Source organism: Malania oleifera, chromosome 13 (assembly GCF_029873635.1).
Source record: "Malania oleifera isolate guangnan ecotype guangnan chromosome 13, ASM2987363v1, whole genome shotgun sequence".
NCBI lineage: Eukaryota > Viridiplantae > Streptophyta > Magnoliopsida > Santalales > Ximeniaceae > Malania > Malania oleifera.
Genome location: NC_080429.1, coordinates 3,802,734 through 3,807,831, shown reverse-complemented (window position 1 = coordinate 3,807,831; position 5,098 = coordinate 3,802,734).

Below are 5,098 nucleotides of genomic sequence, written 5' to 3'. Positions count from 1 at the left end.
TTATCACTAGATCCATTGCAATATAGAAAACAATTACCATAGACACAAACATCCACGGATACCAAAACAAAATAACAACGCGGACAAAAAGAACATCAACTAGAAAAGATTAAGATAGTTAAAAGTCCGTACTCCATCCCTTTAGCCCGTGCGATAACGACTGAAACCATTGATTTTGAGGAAGCTCCCTGATATGTCAACTACATTCCTTCCCATGTATTGGCAAAGGATTTCCCCTGGACTCACTGACGTGCTGCGTCATCAAAGGCCCTATACATCCAGCGTCTCTTAACGATTGCCCACCTATGCTTGAAAGCCAACAACGGTAATATATGTGCCGGGGGAGACAGTTCTAGCATGCTACTACACAACGAACCCAGGGATCCTATCACCACATTGTGGCGGAAGCGGTTCGCCAACGGCGCCATCCCAGGCGGATTACAAGATAACCATCCCTTTTCTCGCCCAGCTAAGGAGAATTAATTCGTGGCATTGCTCATCAGACGATAGGCAGTCCACCCTTCGCAAGCTTTCTATGTCACATTATCTTATCATCGCGGCCTATGCCTGATCGGTGGACCAGCACCGTGAAAACAATATGGAGCGCCTTGTGCTTGTATGACGCCGTTGATTTACCATGGGCCCTCTCAAAATCAAAGTTTCTCTTGGACGCCTATTGGCTATCCCACCTCTAGCCGCTATATGATTGACTAATCAACCAATTAACTGAACCCTGTATCATTAGTGCTATCTTCCTCCTTCTTCCTATTAGTCCACCTTTTGCCTCAACTGATTCCGAGCCAGCTATCCTTGGACTAGGCCTGCCTATATATCACCTTCAATTCTTCCCTCCCGGAGCCCACAATTGTCCCACATAATCATGGGGAGTTGCTCCCGCCAGATGTGGCTGGTTAAGGGTCTATTAATGGCTCACGAACAAGGAGCATGCCTCCGCCCCGTCCACTCACCAACCCCCACCCCACCATGGGGGGTCCCACATTGCATCAACATATCCCTCCCACTATAAGCATATTCTCTGAATGTTTCGGGATTCTTACTCAATCTCTTGTAGAGTCATTCGATACATTGGTGTCATATATCTTGTCAACATAGGCGAGTAGGTGAGACTAACAAAAGCGTCTATGGCTAAATCCTTCCAGTGCGGACCCGAGCCTTATTCTTGCTGATGTACAATGGACATGGGCCCCCGGACCTCCGGCGTTAAACTACTATTGAAAGTAATGCATCAATAGATTTTCTATCGTCTAGTGAGCCGGCCATTAATTGGCCCACGCTACATCACTAAATGTGCATTCGAGAAGCACCGACAAGGTCCCACGTCAAACATTTTCAAAGTCTGATGGGTGAGGCATTATGAACTTTGAGCCCGGAGCAGTGGTGAACTTTTTAGGGGGCACAAGCAAGGTCATTTGGATTCAAATGAATCGATAAGTATTAGACATTCCTATTGCTTTTAAGCCGCTCTTCTAACTACGTCAAAGCGACGCTCAGCCTCGAGAGATTTGCTGATCCCCCGATATCAGAAGGTACTAATCGGAGAGTTCCTACACTGGGAACCGTCTGTGCTAAGAGAATAGCAGGAGATTAGTGAAGAGAAGAGATATTTGACCAATGCGACCCCATGACACAATCTGGTGGCGCTGAAATTGCATGTTTGTACCATGAGCGGGTCGAACACCGCGCGGGATGAGCGAGGGTCCAGTGTGTCATTACTATTCTGGGATCCCACGGGCCACTGACTTAACTTTGTATCATGTAATCATACCAGACACCTACTTATATTAGTCATTAATTATTCTTACTTGTCCTTGTACTAGCACCCAGGACTCGTATATTTCCATTGCTTCACTCATTTCTCTCGCCTACTTCGCCTGGTCGATTGTACTGATGACGTGGCTGGCCGCAATTATTGCTTTATATTACTCAAACGACTCCATAACTTTGAACTAGAAGACCAACAATTGTACCTTTTAGAAGCATGAATGCACAATTAATGTAAATATGAACATGCGTGAATATGTTTTGATGCTCATGGATCAGACGGGTATCAATAAGCGTATTATGCCATGGATGCCAACTTTAGTGACACTTGATATTACAAACAAAGATATGAGAGACCTAGCATGCCCAGCCTATGTGCATGACTATGTATAAAAGAAATGCGATGCATAGATGCCTAACCTAAATAATATTAGCCAGGATTCTAGAAAAATTCCACTAATGAGAGATTTCAGGATTAACATAATCCACGATGGGCCGACGATTTCAATTCAAAATATTCCCTTAACCATCCTTCCTAATTAACGGTCCAGGAACCTCAGGTCCTAGGACGGGTCAGATTATGTTCTGAGGTTGGGGGTGACTAGGCTAGTCACCTGTTGGATTTAGTCAATGGTGAGGGGGGGGGACTTGTGGACTTTCGTGTTGCCTTTGGACCTCAAGTATTGTAAAATATGGGCTTCGACCTATTTCATGAGGGCTAAGGCCCTAGTGAAAAAGGAATTGGGTTTGGATTACTTGAAAAAATGTTGGCCCAAATTTTTAGGTGATAGGGCTTGAAGCACATTTTGGAAATCTGGGTTTGACCATCTTCGGAAATCATGTCTGGGCCCAAGTTTGTACTTAGGAAAATGTCGGGCCTCTAGGTTTGTTTTTAAAGGAAGTGGGCCGATTATTGAAAAGGGTGGGTCGCCCATATTTCATGATGGGATAAGGCCCTAGTTGAAAAGGAATTGGGCTTAGATTACTTGAAAAAATGTTGGTCCAAATTTTTAGGCAATGGGGTTGAAGCCCTCTCTTTGAAATCTAGGTTTGACCTTTTGAAAAATAGGCATGGACCCAAGTTTTGGCTTAGAAAAGGTCGGGCCAAAGTTTGCTTTAAGGAATTGGGCCCGAGTTATTTGAAAAAGGGTTGGGCGACCCATATTTTAAAATGATTGGGCCAAGTGCTTCATTTTGGAAAAGGAGGGTCATGGTCTCCATTATTGGGCTTTTTTCAGGAAAATACAGGCAAGTAGTATGTAAGTCTACAATGGATGCAGAAGCATGGTATAATACAAGGTATCTCACAAACCTATATACAATATACTAAACGTGGAATAGGATGGGCTCCTGTCCCAACCCGGGTATGGGTATATATATAATGGTTCTTCATGGCTCTATCCTAGTTAAGGAAGACTATAGACAAGTATGTGTGGGGTAGCTTAATTCCTAATACAAAAAGGTCCCCAGTTTGAAATTTCATCCTCCCCCATAGGGGTCCGGACAAAAATCACACTGAGCGGGGTGGTCGCGGGTCCATCAAGCTTAAGTTACGAAGGGGACCAACGATATACACCCATATCTAATCTTAGTAGGTCAAAGCTCGGGTAAGAGCGTGGTGAGTGAGAGTGTGTGGAATTTAAATTTAACCTAATCGCTACCCCACATTATTCACATGCATAAACAAATGGAAACAAGATATCTACAATTAATATATATCTTCAAAAGATAAGGAAAAAACAATATATGCAATTAATATGTTTATTCAAAAAATTTAGGAACAAAAAAATAAGGAAACAAAATATTTATGATTAGTATACAAAATATCTATAATTAATATTGCTTATTCAAAATATCTACAATTAATATGCTATTCAAAAATCTACATTAATATGCTTTTCAATATATTTGCGAAACAAAAATATCTTACAATTAATATTCGAAAAAAATTAGGAAACAAAATATTTTTAATTACTTAAGGTTATTACAAATTATGGAATAGTAAAAAATTACAATCAATCAGAATTATTTACAAATTACAATATTCACAAAATAAAGGAGTAATTAAAAGATTTATTTAAAATTTGAAACTTGGCTAATTTTTTTTCCTAATAATTAATGGGCTGACTCTAAGGTCCCCAGCGGAGTCGCCAAGCTGTCGCGACGTCCCGGGAGCGCGTGTGCCCCAGGCTGCGAAATAAAAATGTGTTTTAAATTTTCAAGGAAAATATCGAATTTCGGAGTCGCCACTAACCTTTAGTGTGGTTAGAACACGTGATGATTACCCCGTTAGGGGTAAAATAGGTCTACATTACCAGAGTTAGGCTCGGGAGTTCGGTTACGCGAGGGAAAAGTACGAGCACCCCCTACGCGCCGGTTGTACGAACGAACGCGTAACTAATTAATTTGAACTTCTCCCTAAGTTAATCTAAATAAAGTTTTTAAATACTCCTTTTTATGAAGGTATAAAGACACATAAAAAAATAAATGAAATAAATACAAGAGTAGACATATATATATAGATATAATATATACTCAGAGCCTAGGGTACGTAGTATCCAAAGGCTCATACCCCGCCAAAAATCATCGGGACAAAATCGAAAATAATTTACAAAATACACTTCCAAATTGAAAATTTTCTGGGTTTTTCTAAGTATTAAAATACAGTTGGAAGGTTTTTGGAACAAAAAAAAATATTTTTAAGTTTCAAAGTGTAAGTATTTTCCTTACATTCTTCTATTTTTCTGAATTTTTTTCTTTTTTTCATATTTTACTGTGGTATTTTGAAATAATAAATCAAAAATATGTTTAGAATTTTCCATAATTTCTATTTTTTATGATTTCTGTATTCTACAAAAATTTCAAAGAGCTAATAAAAAAAAAAATGATACTACTCAAAAATATAAATCATAACACGTAAAATATATATATCATAATAGTCAATTTTTAATGATAAAACCCCAAGTCGTATTAATAATCAACCCTAATGATATACTCTAGAATGGAATAATCAAACCCTAAAATTATGTACGGTTTATAAACATGTTGAGGAATGATTAGATGAGTTATGGACAATAAATTAACATCATAAATCTATAAACTATGCACAAACTCTAAAATATGAATATACCTTATATGGAAATGATGTACTTAAATATGGAAAATAAAAATCAAATTCGCCCAAACCATAATAAAAGCCAAAGAAGTAATTACATTTTATGGAAACCCTTAAGATCAATATTCAATGGTATGGAATCCCCAAAGTAGTACACAATAACAGTACAGGGACAGATTAAATAAAACAATACTCAAAACC